Genomic DNA, 16,821 nt, shown 5'->3' on the forward strand with positions numbered 1-16,821 from the left:
ACACACACACACAAACGCACACGTACACTTACGCAACCGCTTGCGCACACACGTGTATATGCACCCATTAGGAAATGATTCTGCTCTGAAATGTGTCAGTAACTTGAAAGGGTTAGATTTTTGCATTTTATGATTAAAGGAAATGTGTGGATCAGTAAGGAATTACCCGATCCAATTAGAATTTGATTGATAAAGGAACATGAAGTTAAAGTAACATAAACAGCCACGTAGCAATTGCAGCTACAGTTAACGTTTCGAAAGCAATCACCAAAGTCAGCCATTGAGAGAGATATAGCGTAATGTCTGATTCAATCTGAAGGATGCCACGGTGTTTCCGTGCATCCCCCCCCATATTTATTTATTTATTTATGTTTATTTTATTTATTCATTTATCTATTTGTTTATTTTATTTTTATGTTTATTTTATTTATATATATATATATATATTTTTTTTTTTTTTTTTTTTTTTTTTCTTTCCTGATAATAGCTTGGGGAAAAGTGGGCTTTGACTTAGTCAGCCAACTTACAAAGGAGATTCGATAGTTTGTGTTTTTTTTTTTTTTTTATCTTTATGTATTTTCGAAACCAAAGGTGGGTAGGCCACAGAACTAAACAGAATCAAGTGGTGTTACCTCAAAAAAAAAAAAAAAAGTTAATGTATGATCGGTTCTCGTTTAAGACCATCGTGAATCCGGAGAGAGTTGAGCATAAGCCTGAGCTCATTATTTTCTTTCTTTCCTTATATTTTTCCCCTTCTTCCTTTCTTTCTCTTCTGTTTTCCCTTTTCCTTTTCGTTCGTTCTTTTGCTCTGTATTCTTTCATCATTTTTCTTCGGTTCTCTCTTAGAACCAATAATCTCCTTGAAGTCGTTATTTTCTTTCCTTTCTTATTTTCTTCCTTTCCCATCTTTCTCCTCCTTTTTTCTTTCCTTTCCGTTCCTTCTTTTTCTTTATATTCTTGCATCATTTTTCTTCGGTTCTCTTAGAATCAATAATGACCTTGAACTCGTTAGATATTTTCTCTCGTTCCATATTTTCTTCCCTTCTCTTCTTTCTCCTTTTTTCTTTTTACCCTTTTCGTTCCTTCTTTTTCTTTATATTCTTTCATAAATTTTCTTCTTCGGTGCTCGCTTTCTTAGAATCGGTATAAAAATTACCAGGCAGTGGTCATTAGGTGTCTGTGCGTGGCAGTCGTTCAATAGATCATCGGACATAATTCCTCTGCACTTTGAGTCCAGACCGCTCTGCTCGGGCCTTCTCTCTCTGTCTCTCTCTCTCTCTCTCTCTCTCTCGTTCCATTTTTATCTTTTGAGTTTCCTAAATGATTTTCTCACTTCTCCCGCCCGTCGCTAAAATTTCTCTTTGCCTTTTCATGATCTCTGTTTTCTCTCATGGTACGCCTCCATTAACATTTTTTCATCTTTGTTTTATGATGATCGTCTTTTATTTTTAGATTTGTAATTATAGTTTTTTAAATAAGAATATCAACCTCATTTTCGTATCCTCGTATATCTTACGTCACCTCTCTCTGTCTCCCCCCTCTCTCTCTCTCTCTCTCTCTCTCCCTCTCTCTCTCTTTCTCTCTCTTTCTCTCTCTCTCTCTCTGTCCTTTCGCTGGTGGTGTAATCGGAAGCATGGTACCCTCGCATTGGCTTAGTTGTAGGTTCGAATCTCGCACTCTTCTCATATTCCCAAGAGTAACTGTTACCTACCCCAACAGTCCAAAAGTATAGGCTCTTCAGCGCCTCCTGGCCTAGGCTCCTCTCCACCCATACTCCATGTTAGTTCCTTCGTCCAAGACCTTATTAAACCTAATTTGTTGCTCGCTTATTTCCGTCTCCTTCGTTCTTTTCCCGAATATCCTCAGACTTTTCATTGCACACTTTCTGCTTCGGTTCTCCTGAGACGTCACCCCCCCCCCCTCCCCGGGTGGCCTTCTTCCTCTTTCGTCCTCCTCAGATTTTTTGTTGTTGTGTGGCATCGTATTTTTACACCTCTGAAGTTTGGTGTAAGAGGGCGCGTGCGTGCTTTCAGTGCCCTGAAGTGTCAATAGGATAAGAAGCGGAGCCGGGAGCTGGCCAGGGAAGGCCCAGTGGAAGAGAGAAAGAGAGAGAGAGAGAGAGGATTGAAGGAAGAGGAGGTAAGGAGTGAGGTTTCATAACGAGGGAAGGGCTAGGAAAGTGGCCGGCGTTACTGAGGGATCTGATGTGAGATGTGTGGTAATAACGAAGGTAAAGGACAAGATCTGGAGGCAGAAGAGGAGGAGGAGGAGGGACGAGGGGGAAAGGGAGCTCATTGGAGACTCGGGATCGGAAATGGGCAGTTGTTACTGAGGGATTTGGTGTGGAAAGGCGCCCCTAACGACGGCAACGAAGGATGCAGTGGAGCCGCGAACTGAAGAATCGGCCGAAAAGGGGGAAGTCTTTTGTGATTGTTTATTCTGTGGTGACGTAACAGGTGTTCGGGAAATAAAAACAAGGAAGAGAGAAAAGTGTGGAACTGATTTTTGGGGAGGAGAGAGGAAGAGAAAGAGAGAGGGGAGGGAGAGGGAGAGAGAGAGGAAAATGATTGACGGTTTCGCAGTAAGGAGGAAAGGCTTCTGAAGTTTCAAAGGATAAAAAAAGAGGATTGCTTTTGATGCAGTTCTACAAGAGATGCTTGGCGCGGCGCCGGGGCAGCGCAAACAAGCCAAAAGCATTCACTCATACCCCGCCATCCTCTCTTTCTCTCTCTCTCTCTCTCTCTCTCTCTCTCTCTCTCTCTGTGTGTGTGTGTGTGTGTGTGTGTGTGTGTGTGTGTGTGTCTATCTATCTCTATCTCTCCCTTGCCCCTCTCTTTCTCCCCCTCCCCTCCCTTTCTCTTTCCCCTCTCTACCTCTCTCCCTCACCAGCATTTGTCTCTCCTCACAGGAAAGTGGGAATATTGTGAAAGGCACCAAGTGATTGGATAGGTGGGGGTGGGGAATCTAGTATGTACATAAATATATACATATATACAATGGAGGTAGCCATAGTGAAAAGGCATAATACCACTTCCACCCATCTCATCCCCACCCACTCCACTCCAATTCATCACCCCTCCCTCTCTTTTGGTTCCTCCTGGATGACTGGTCATCCTTGCATCTCTCCCACTGCCCTGGGTCAGAAGCAATGCAGCAAGACACAGCACACCCACAGCAAGTCCGCTTCATTTAATCGGCAACCCTCCCTCCTCTCCGTCCCCTCATGCAGAAAAAAAAAGAAGACGGGGAGAAATCCCTTCGAGATGCGTCAAAATATCATTCACACATAACCACTCCCAAACCCCCATCCTCTACCCACTCACTTTCTTGCATCACAGCATCATCCATATACAACCACTCTCCATTCACTCCATCTTCTGTCTTTTCCCTTCCTTCCTCAACAGACCCTCTCTTTCCCAACGCCCCTTTTACTCCATCCATCTATCTCATCCTCGGGCACCCCCTCCATTTCATCCACCTTTGCCTGTGTGCGTGTTTCACTGAAGTGAATGGTAAGCTTATTATGACAAAACTTGCCAGTCACTTCAATGAAGTGTGCTTGAGTGAAAACCTCCCGCCCGTAATACATTGTGTGTGTGTATGTGTGTTATTTAGAGTTGCCTTTTGCTTGTATTTGTTACATTTAATCATGGATTTTGGGTGTACATGTACACATTTTTCATTTGCATGTGCACCTGCACGTGCAACGGCACATTGTACGAGCTAGTCTGCGATCCACCCAATGAGGTCTCCACAGGCGGCCAAGAATGACATGATTCCTCTCTTTCCTCCCTGGATACTTGCAACACAAAGACCAAAAATAATGCAAAACATTAATTGTATTTCCTTGATGCCACGAGTAATATTCCAAGCCCCATACATGAAAGTATGAACCACGCGAATTAGATGTTCGTACAAGAAGGCTGTAACTAAAAGGAATATCCAAGAGAATAATTTAAACCTTGTTATGTCGTGACAGCACTCTAGCAACTAACATTCGCTGTATGCAGATTAAAAAAATGATCTATTTTTTTCGGTTAACAGATGTGTAATGTAATCATTACAGCATCTTGCATACAGTCCCCTTTTCGAAAAAATATATGGGAAAGGTCGGGATATACAGTTTCCATGCTCCCGCTTCAAGGCGGCTTCAACTAAAACGCGAAAATGTTAGCTTCTGTTCACACTTTTCATACAAGTCTTCCATTCAACATCCTCCCCCATTCCCTCCATATTTTTTATTTCTATCGTGTGGTTTTCACGAACCTGTGATTTCTCCTGCATATACAGTATATACTGTATGTATATATATATATATGTATATATATGTATATATATATGTATATATATATGTATGTATATATATATATATGTATGTATATATATATATATGTATATATATATATATATATAATGTGTGTGTGTTTACTTATTAACAAATATTGTAATTGTTGTATGAAGTATGTTTCAGGTGGAGAAATAATATTGAATTATTTTTTGTTCTTTCACAGGTATGCTTCATGGCCGAAAGATGTGATGTTACCAAGCTGTGTCGGCATTGTGATTGAACAGGTACGACAGTTTACCCACAGCAGGTAGGACACTTTAACTACAGCAGGTAGGATACCTTACTAACAGCAGGTAGGACACTTTACTCACTGCAGGTAGGACAGTTTACCCACAGCAGGTAGGACACTTTATCCACAGCAGGAAGGACAGTTTACCCATAGGAAGGACACTTTACTCACAGCAGGAAGGACACTTTACCCTCTGCAAGTAGGACACTTTACCCACAGCAGGTAGGACACTTTACCCACAGCATGTAGGACACTACCCACATCAGGTAGGGCACTTTACCCACAACAGGTAGCACAGTTTACCCACAGCTGACTAGATTATTCCCAGGCGAATTGGATGTACGTCTTCAATACTGTGTCGCACTGTATAGATGATTTGTTATATTAATAACTGGGGACAGGACTACAAGATTGAAGGAGGCTGCAGCCAATCGCAACCCTACGAGCTTTGAGCCCATCAACGCGGCGACGTGGCTTTGTGTTTTCTTACTCTTTTATCTTCCTTTTATTCTCCTGCCTATCTTTGCTTCTTTCCCTCTCTCTTCTCATTGGCTTTCCTTGCACTTCCATTTTCTTTACCCACTTTATATACTTCTCTTGGTTCTTCCCAATTCCCTTTCTCTTTTCTTTCCTCTCTCCTCTTTCATTTTTACATATTTCCACACTGACCTTTTCCCTTTCCAAAATTCCTTTTGTTCAACAATTGTTTTTCCTTGCGCATTTCCTTCTACAGTCTTGTTCATTTGCTCTCCTTTTCTCTTCATTTCCTTTTCCTTTTTCTCCACATTTCACTACATCTTCACCTTTTGTTTCACTTCCTTCCCTTGCCAATCCATCTCGGCTGATTTTTCTTTTCCTCTCCATTTTCCTCTTTTATGATTTTATTTTCTGTTTTCTTCTTTCCCTTCGAATTTCTTGTTTATATTTTCTTTCCTTTCTGATCTCGTTTTCCTTTTAATTCTCCTTCTTTGTTCCTTGCCCTCATCATTGTACTCGTCCCTTTCTGTTTGCCCTCCCTCCTTTTCCCTGTCCCGTTCCTTAATTTGTTTTCCCTCTTGCCTTTTCAATTTCCTTTCTTTTTTCCTTTACCGGCACCTTCTCCCTCTTTCTCTCATCCACCTTTTTCCGTCCGTCTTCATTTTTTCCTTTGGCTTGTACCTCCATCTCCCCCTTTCCTTTCTTTTTCCCATAAACACTTTACCTCTCCTCCCATGCTCTCGTCCATGTTCTTCCGTCCTATATTCTTTCCTACTACCTTTACCTTGCCCTTTCACTTCTACTTTCCTTTTCGTTTCCCATTAACACTCTTCCTCTACCTCTCCTTCTCCTTCTCCTCCTCCTTCTCTCTCCCTCTCCTTCTCTCTCCCTCTCCTTCTCTCTCCCTCTCTTTCTGGGACTCTTTCCCTCCGTCTTCTCATCCCACGTCCCTTCTTGTTCTCGTCTCAACTCTCCCCTTTCGAATTTCGTTCCATTTCAATTTTCGATACGTCTTCTCTCTCCAGTCCCCTTTAATCTTGTCTATTTTAAACGCATCGTCTTCCTTGCTTGTCATTTGCTGCCCGCTGAGTCTGTGACTAATTCGTAATTTCTATCTCCATTCCCGGCAGGATCTCGCGACAGTTCCTATTGGTGGGTCCTCTGAAATGGTCCTCCAATCCGCTTGTACCTCCTGTCTCATTTTGGACGCGTCTCTTTTTATTCTAATTCATATTTACTTGTTTGTTTCTTTGTTTATTTGATTATTAATTTAGGTTTGCGGGGCTGGCACGTGCCGCAAACTTCAAAAGAGAGAGAAACGGAGAGAGAGACGTCTTTAATGGAGGGAAGAGGTACAAGCGGGCTTCATGCGCGCTCTTTAGCATAGCCCCCTCCCCCCTCCCTTCCCCGTCTCCCCCTTCCCCTCCCCCCTCCCCCTCCCTCCTCCCACCTGCTCTTCTCCAGGTTATTCCCTTTGATCTCCACCGGTTCTTTAAGACATTACGTAAATGAAGCGTTATTATGCATTGCATCAATTTCGTTCGTTTTGCCTTTTAGGGGTTTCCCTATGTTTCGTCCACCCACTCGCGTCGCTCGCGGTATTTTTCGTGGGCATGACCCCTCCTCCTCTTCCTCTATCTCCTCCTTTTCCTCCTCCCCTTCTTCCATTATGCTTCCTTGCCCTTCTCTTCCTCTTTCTTCTGCTCCCCGTGCCCCTCCACCCTCTCTTCCCGTCTCTTCCTTCACTTCTTTCTCCTGGTCCTACTGCTCCTCCCCGTCCTCCTCCTCCTCTTCCTCCACCTCTTCCTCCACCTCTTCTCATACCTCTTCCCACACCTCTTCTTCCTCCTCCTCCTTTACTTCCTCCCCCTCCTCCCTCTCTACCCTTTTCTCCCGCCAGCTCTTCCTTCACGTATTGAAGATGAACGCACATTGTAGAGTATCTTTGATGTCCCATATCGGCTTGTCTCTTTTGTGATCCTTATTCATCCCAAAACTGTAAATGGTGGAGTTTATTTGGGAACACTCCTTTCTCTGAAATCGGAGACATACTTAGTTCAGTTCACAAACACGCCTACACACAGATAAACACACACACACACACACACACACACACACACACACACACACACACACACACACACACACACACACACACACACCAAACTAGATGAAACAATAGTGTGTGCAAAATCCGTACACGAATTTAAGATAATATATAAACTGTGAGATACAGAGACACTACGAGCGTAGCTCCCCTTCCCGAAAGATACGACTAGGTAAACACACACACACACACACACACACACACACACACACACACACACACACACACACACATCTCTTTCTCCTACTCCTGCTCCTCATTCTCCTCCTCTAATCTTCAGGTAGCTGCTAAACGAAATGGTTATACAGCGAAGACGAAACGGTCCCACCCGTTCCGTTTAGGGTTACCTTTCACTCTTTTTCTTCTCATGCGAAGATCGCACCTTCCGTCGTGTAATGGTCACGAAGCACTTTCATTCGACTCTGCCTTGCTCAACTACAGTTAGGGGTTATCACACTAGGCAAAAAGACTTCACCAGCGTCGACCGTTGAGAGTTTGTTTGAGAGGAAACGATTTCGCTTACAATATTTTATTTTTTCAAATCTTTAAATATAGAATTATAATTCTATTATGTATAGCAAAAACTGAATGATGAACAAGGAGGTTGTAAACCTATACGAATGTTAGATATACTGTTGAAATGTTCTTACAGAAGTCTAGATTTCTGAGAGCGAAGTTGTATTCTCTTTATTCAAATGGAGGTTGGAGGTAGGATGTTGGTAATAAAATAGCCCGGTGTGATAACCCCTTTACATAATGGCAGAGTGGTTGTAGTTCACTCCAGTAGTGAAGAGATTGAATGGATCTGGCCGGGCAGGTATCTGAAGTCGTCGTCGAACCAGCTTTCCTTCCATTTGTTTGACTGTCACTTCGTCTCGACCCGTGCCAAGGGGCCTTGACAACAAGAGCCTAGGCGCGCCGACAACCCCCCGCCCCACCCACCCACCCACGTGGGAACCAGAACGAACACGACCTAGACGACCACTGGAATGAGATCGAACGTCTGGCAGGCTGTAGGGCCTTGGTTCTTAACCTGGGGTACCTGTAACCCCATGGGGTACGAGACATGATAGCCAGTGCGATGGTACTGTATATTTATCATGAGAAATCATAATGTGCATTCATTGTATCCTACTAATTCACATTTCTAATATGAAATAAAAAAAAAGTACCTTTGTTCAGTAATACATACATATACCAAAGGCTTTTTTCCCCCTTACTCGGGAGGTAGCCAAAAGACAAGGCATAGAAACCACTCCCACCCAATTCCATACCCTACATACTCCACTCCCCTCTACCCTCTTCCCTCCCTCTTATCTTGGCACCTCCTGGATGACGGGTCATCCCTGCATCTTGTCCACTCCCCTGGGCCAGAAGGTGTCGCAAGACGCAGCACATCCACAGCAAGGCCGCTTCATTAATTCGGCGACCCCCCTCTCCGTCCCCTCATGCTGAAAAGGAGAAGACGGGGAGAAAACCCTTCAGGCTACGTCAATTTATTTCTCATACATACAGTACTCCCTGACCCCCAACCCCTACCCACTCCCCCTCAGCACAAACATATGAAAGGATTAGTGATACAAACCTTGCTGAGAAATTATTATATATATTATATATAATTATTATATTTATTTCATATACTATATATATATATATATATATATATATATAATAATTATATATAATAATTTCTCAGCAAGGTTCATCACTAATCCTTTTCATATGTTTGGATTGTAATTATATTGGATGGGGGTACGAAAAAAATTCTGTGATAATCAGGGGGTACAGACACTGAAAAAGGTGAAGAACCATTGCTGTAGGGCAAGTCGACATCGCCTTCCATAGAGTAGAGTCTGGACCCGCGCGCCGGAGGTCAGGGGGTGGGGTTGAATAATACGGCCATGACTTAACGCGGTGTTGGCGCACAGGAAATTGACTCAACGAGACTTTGAACAAGAATAGCAATGAATTACCCTGCAAAATATGAGTTATTGATTTATATCAGTTCATTTTATTTCTTCATTTTGTGACATTGTATTGATTCTGTTGGTTGAGACTTTGCAAGTGAAACCTTGATAAAAGGTAAATGTTAGAGATTTTGATATTTAGAATTGATAAAAAGTTAGGTTGAGGGTAATGGTAGGACTATACTAGAATATCTAACGATTCCAAAGCCGTTGCCTGTCCAACTAAAATGTTTGGATTCTGATGCGATACTTTTTACATTTTTGTTTTTCTTTTTATGAAATTTAGTTTGGAAAAAGCAATTATTTACATCGTGAGCATGATAAATGTGAAAAAAGCAATATTGTCCTGGGCACAAAATAAAACTACACCAGATGCAATCATTACACAGAAGACACAGTACATACTTGTTAGCTCTAATTTCTTACCACAGTTTAAGCTTTTCATGTCACATGCCGAGAAAAAATCGTTTGTTTAATTTCATTAAATATCTTGGCGGGCAATACAAAATAATTTTGTACTTTTAGCGAACAGAATGAAACTTGAGCGTGTGATAATACTTGTTCATTATCACGATTTGAAATTTTTTAATTATTACCTGAAACGATAGATAATGTCATGGATCATATGGAGACTTCTACAGGGTGACAATTCTCCGTGTGGGCTATCTTAGGGTGACAATTCTTCATGTGGGCCATCCTGGGTTTACGATTCCACGGTTGTATAAGTTGATGACAATAAGCATAACCCTCATTCAACCTAACCTAATCTTTATTCCGCTGTTTATATTTGGCGTACTGGGGTGACAATTCTTCAGGTGGGACTTCATGGGGTGACGATTCTTCATGTGGACGTTCTGGGGTGACAGTTGTTCATGCGACCCAGTGTTAGTAATAAATGTTAAAAAAAATTAGTCTTGAGTAATCATGACATTTTTTCCCATTCCGGTAACAATTCCGATAACTGAAAAAATGCTCGATTCTACCGATTCCGATTAATTGTCTCATCAGTAGTGGTTGGTAAAAAGTGAATGTAAGGAACATTTAGGAATGAAATTTTTTGCATGCACTAGTTTATAGCAAATCTGGATTTATTAATTACACTAACAGATATGGTGTATCTGTTTGCAAAGCTAGTTTATAGCAAAACTGGATTTATTAATTACATTAACAGATATGTTGTATATGTTTGCAAAGATAGTTTATAGCAAAACTGGATTTATTAATTACACTAACAGATATGTTGTATCTGTTTGAAAAGCTAGTTTATAGCAAAACTGGATTTATTAATTACACTAACAGATATGTTGTATCTGTTTGCAAAGCTAGTTTATAGCAAAACTAGATTTATTAATTACACTAACAGATATGTTGTATCTGTTTGCAAAGCTAGTTTATAGCAAAACTAGATTTATTAATTAAACTAAGAGATGTGTTGCATCTGTTAGAAAAGATAGTTTATAGCAAAACTAGATTTATTAATTACACTAACAGATATGTTGTATCTGTTTGCAAAGCTAGTTTATAGCAAAACTAGATTTATTAATTACACTAACAGATATGTATCTCTTTGCAAAACTCTGCTTGTTGCCTACAGTGTTCACATTTGAAAACCGAAGAACAATGACGAGAGAGCTCTGTCCGGAACGAGCTGGGATAAGTAGTAAGAGATCACGACGCCAGATCACGTGGGCCCGAGTTAAGTTTACCCGAGCGACCCTAGAACGTGAGTTACGGAGTTGAAATGGGTGAAGAAAAAAAAATCGCGTTACGTCACAGCATTTGATGCGCAGCAAGGACATGTTTTTGTCAGCTTGTTTCCCGATACGTTGTATGGACGTTGGTCGAGGTTATTGTGAAATGTTTGTATAAAAAATGCATTAAATGTTTTTGACATCTGGTTATGAGATTGTAATTACCTCACAAGTTAGATATCCTGAATACGTATGAGAGAAGCTGGGAGGATAGAGGGGAGAGAGATGGATAGGGAGGAAAGAGAGTGAGAGGGGGAGAAGGTAGAAGGTGAGGGAAGAGAGAGAGAGGGAGATGGGAGAAGAGAAAGTAATAGGGGAGGGGAGAGAGGGAATGAGCGGGTGAAAGAGAGGGAGATGAAGGGAGAGGGAGAGTGGGAGAAAGATAGAGAGGGGGGGGAGAGCGGGGAAAGAGAGGGAGATGAAGGGAGAAGGAGAGTGAGAGAGAGAAGGATAGTTGGAGAGGGAGGGAGAGCGGGGAGCTTGGGGAAGAGATGAAGGGAGTGTGAGAGAGAGAGGAAGGGTGGGGGAGAGAAGGATAGTCCGGAAGGGATGGAGAGAGAAGGATAGTCAGAGAGGGCGGGAAAGGGGAGAGAAAGAGAGAGGGGGGATAGGGAGAATGGAGAGAGAAGGATAGTGGGAGAGAGAGGGAGAAAGGAGAATGGGGGCAGAGAGGAGGGAGAGAGACCGAGCGAGTGAGAGAGAGGGAGGGAGAGGGAGTTAGAGAGAGAGAGAGACAGACTGACCATTCCGGTTACACGCGTCCTCCCCATACGTACGAGTGTAGGCAGATTCCTGCAGTGGAGCCGGCAGCACCCGTCCGTCCGTCCGGCACGCGTTGACCGCCTGGCTTCCGGCGCCACGGCGATGAATAAAATAGGAGTGCGGCAGCCGGAAGGAATGGAAGAGTATCACCCGGAACCGGAGGGGGTAAATGAGGAGGGACCGTGACCTTTTAGCCCCCGGGGCAAGTGCCACAGTAATGAACGAAATAAGTCATGCGGCCGTTCGTATGGCTCGTTTCACACGTATCGACTTTTCGCCGTGCGACGTCGTGCTCCCAAATAGCCATGGATGTCACGCGTGTTCGTGACGTGTGAAAGCGTCCATACCCACCTATGGTTACTTTAGTGCACGACGTCGTGTCGTGGACGGCGCACGGCGGAAAAGTGTGAAACGAGGCTGTGAAGGAGGAAATGCCACCTGATGCCTTGCAGAACAAAAGGGGGGAATTGAATCAGCAACTTTCCGGTGCGGGAGTTCCAGGACAACTTCCTCTCAACCCCTCACCCCCCTCACCCCTTCCTCGCCCTCCCCTCACCCCCTCTCTCTCTCTCTCTCCTCCTCCTCCTCCTCCTCACCCCTTCCTCACCCTCCCATCTGCCCCCCCTCTCTCTCTCTCTCTGTCCCTCTCTCCCTCCCCCCTTCCTCCTCCCCCCTTCCCCCCTGTCCCCTGCCTCCCCCCCTCTCTCTCTTTCTCTCTCTCTCTCTCTCTCTCACACACACACACACACACACACACTCTCTCCTTCTCTCTCTCTGTCCCGCTCTTGGTCCCTCTCTCCCTCCCTCTCTCCCTCTCCCATTTCTCTCTCTCTCTCTCTTCCGTATCCGAGTACCATCACCGCCCACGCCCATCCCGGCGCTTCCTCCATCCTGTGTGCCGTCACCAGACACAGACAGATTATCTGCTTCTCTAAACATTTCCGACAGGGACACGAACGCACATAGAGACAGACACGCTCGCGCGCGCGCACACACACACACACATAAACACACACACACATACACACACACACAGACACACACACACGCACACGACTCTACTTGATGGCACGGTAGTAGAGTTCGCGGCCGCCACTGCGGCGATCCGGGTTCGAATCCCACCCAGGGCTGCAATACTTTCAGTATCGCTGCGCTGCGGGTCGTTACTCCAACTCTCGTGGGAGGGGATTTGGGTGGGTGTGTGTGCGTGTAAGGTCACAGTATTACCCATAGATCGGTCATATATGAGCTCTGAGCTCTCCTTCGGGAGGGAAATATATGTCGATCACGAGTCCAACACGTGATCCAAGATCATGGTGAATCACACACACACACACGTACACACACACACACACACACACACGTACACACACACGTACACACACGTCCGCACACACGAGCCGGTACGCACCTGGTGTGCATTTCTTGATTGACAGCCAATATGCAGAACCTTCAACTCCCGAAGCAAAAATCAAAGAAAAATAATATATAGATAAATAGGTAAAGGAATTGATAAATCGATGGATAAGATGAGGGGGCCTATCTCCCACCTGATGAACTTTCTATATCTTGTTATGGTTTAACGTCAGCTGTCCCTCCTCTGAGTTGTATTGTTTGGGTTTATACAGAAAATATTCTTGTACTTTTTTTTCATTTCATTCAAAGGTTCGGTCCCAAGTAACATGAATATATTTGTTCAAGCTGCTGTTAAATTTTTTTATATATATATTTTTTTTATATTACAGCAATTGTTGTTTTTGTTATTATTATTATTACTATTATTATTACTGTTTTCCTATTATTATTATTTTTTTATTATTTTATTTATATATTTCATTTATATTATTTATTATATATATATATATATATATATATATATATATATATATTTATATATTTATATAAATATATAATTTTTTTTTTTTTTTTTCGAAAGGATTACATGTAACCCCCACGAGTCCCTTCCGTGTCGTATGGTCCTTTTCCTTTTACTCTGGAAGCCGCCAGACGATGTGATCCAGATGGCGAAGGGGCGATGCCTCTGGCCATGCATTCTGCTCATACCAACTGTGCTTTCAGCCTCTGTAGTGCTTTTACCTAAACTTTCTTTTCAAGCACCATTGAAAACTTTACTCGTGATACAAGAACATAATGCACACGTTTCTTTAGCCGTTGCGTACTTGTATGGTTCTGTATACGGTAGTTTCCTCGAAAAACAAATATTATTGTCTAAATTGTGATTAATTCGGTTAAGCTTCGCGTATTCCCCATATCAGGAGGGTAGGACGGTGCCCCTTACCGAGGACTTTGTAACGTGGAATTGAATGAATCATGCCATTGGTCCAACTCGCTGGCGGTAGGATCGAACCACCGTCACCTCGACCTCCGCCGCAAGTAGCGACGCTCTAACTCTCGGCCAGCGAGCATTCATTAGCCAAATTGTATTGATTTGATAATAACCAGATGTGCGAATATTTACAGTCTTGACATATCGTTATATCTTGATATATTGTGCGTTCGCATTTCCTCGAGATTTTCCGGTTGGTTATACTGCTTACAGTATACTCTTGTCTTAAACCATGTCATTAGTCTTTCCCTTTTTTCATGTCGTCGTTTCTTTGTTCCTTTGTCGTCCACAAGCGGCAGGCCTTTGTTTCGATGTTGTTACCAGAGACTCGATGCCTACGCTGTGACGCAACTTTCTCTCTCTCTCTCTCTCTTTCTTTCTCGGCTTGGAATCGTACTTTTAGAAAGTAGAGATTTACCTGCTTTCTAAGTCAAGTTTTGTCTGGGTTATTGACTAACCTATAATGATACTGGTGTTTTTTCTATAAGAATCGTCAGAGAAGTTTGTAAAATTCTACTCTGTAAAAGGCAGAAGGCATTCTCTAGGAGTGGTGAAAGATGTTGAAACTACATTACATACACACAATGCATACAACCAAAGGCCTTTTCCTCCTAATAAGACGAGAAGGCTGAGTCAAAGTGTACAGCCATGGTATACCCATGCTACGGGTACCCAAAACCCATGTGATGCGCCTCCCATCTCTCGGGTCACGGGTCATTCCTAGTTCAGGACGCAGTGCAGTAAGACACAGCACCTCTGCAGCAGGGTCCAACAACCAAAGCTGTCTTGGTGTAGCGGCGTCTACGTCGTGGGACTACCCCAAACCCCCAGGAGGGGGAAAACCACCACAAGAAGCCCTTGCTAACCCTGCGGGTGGCACAGATCCTTGGGAGCATCTTCGGTTACCTGGGCAAGGGATTTGTGAGGGAAACCCCGTTTCAGCCGTGGCGTTCCTCAGGGAGACGGGACTGCTCGGCCAGACCGTCTATGGAGCGACAATAACAACAGCCAAAGCTATTTGACCTCTACCTGTCCAGTATATGGCGATAAATTTACGGAATAGACATGAAGAATGCCCCTTCAAGCCACGTCGTATCCTCACCCGTGTACAACCACTGGCAATTCACTCTTATCTTTTACACTTCCTTGCATCCAATGCCCCCGTTCATCCACATCGTTCTTGGTTTTCCCTGAAGCTCACTCCATCCAGTTTTGCTAGTCTTTCCAGATGTCCAAACCATGTCGGGGTACTCGTTGATCACAGTGTCTGTTTGCTTCCTTTCCAGTCCCCGCTCTTTGCCTCACTTTAACCATTTTACACACTATCCATCTTCATAATCCCCACCACAATTCTTAAGCACTTCATCTCAAACACGATTAGGCTCTCTCTCTGCCTTCGAATTTCAAGTCTCCGCTCCGTACAATGGTGTTAGCACAACCATTTCCTCATACCCAAATACTTCTTTCTCATGATACCTTTCATTTCCCCCAAGAATACCTCTTCATTCTGTAATTCACCTCCACTTCTCCATTCCCTGCCACATATGACCCCAAACCGAATACATAATCGAAAGGTAACCATAACTAACACTGTAAAGTGCGTATGTTTAACCTTCGCTTCCAGGAGGGTAAAATATTACGGAATGAAAGCCTAGCGACAGCAATAAATGAATGAATGAATGAATGAATTGAAATAAAGTTCCACACGGCAATGCAGTTGTTGGTGGTGTCACACCTACTCGTCTACTTCAAATCCTGTGACGTTGGCCAGATCAAAGTCATATAAAGTGTCACTGCTGATAAATTGTTGAATTCTATTTTCATGGTTCTCTGTTACGAGAATAACATGCACAAGTAACGAGCGCGCGCGCACCACACATGTTCACATTCACATAGATATAATACATATAAGAGTAATAGACAAGGCCCCACGAACGTCTCTCCTTTCCTGTATACTACAGTTAGGTACGCATACACGTACACACACATTTACGCACGTAGACACAGACACATATAGACGCAAACACATGTAGACACGACAGTCGTGAGTATTTTTTCCTTCATTCAAACTCGGCATATCTTTCCCAGCAGCGTGGGTGTATAGGTGGGTTCGTGTGGGGAGGGAGATGGGGTCACCAGCCCGCTCACGTGAAAGAGGTTTGGGGATGAGGGGAGGGGGGGTAGGGGAGGGGTTCAGCCCCCAAACAAAGAGAAAGGAAGGGAAGGATTCAACCATTTTCCTCGCCATCCAAAAGAACAAAAGAACCACAAAAAAGCACACAATTTTTCTTACCCTCACCCACTCTGCATTTTTCCTGCACCCATGGGGTCCCCTCCCCCAACCTTTCCCCCCATCCTCTAGCCCCACACTCCACTCTCGGCGTATAAAATCGGGACCCTCCCAAATGCTCCCCCTCCCACTCTCATCCATCCTCATCTGTTTGTTTTTTTTCCTCGCTATTGTGTTCCCTCCACCGCGTCACGTTGGTATAATTCATTTTTTTTTATATAATTACCCCATCTTACATGTAATCATTTACACACACACACTCTCTCTCTCTCTCTCTCTCACATACACACACACACACACACACACACACACACACATGCACATATGTACACATGTATACGAGTCTCTCTCGAGTGTAGATCCATACCTGTACATTATAATTGAGTAAATCCACACAACACGGTTTGCAGGGGCAGTGGTTAACGTCGAGGGTTCGCGACAGGGAAACTTAAGTTCGAGAATGTTATAGTTAATGATCACAATTTCAGAACGTAATCAAAGACCATGGTTACACTCTCTCCTATACACACACACTTTCTCACT

This window comes from Oratosquilla oratoria, chromosome 31, assembly GCF_046742065.1.
Source record: "Oratosquilla oratoria isolate Oo_2021 chromosome 31, ASM4674206v1, whole genome shotgun sequence".
In the NCBI taxonomy this organism is placed as follows: domain Eukaryota; kingdom Metazoa; phylum Arthropoda; class Malacostraca; order Stomatopoda; family Squillidae; genus Oratosquilla; species Oratosquilla oratoria.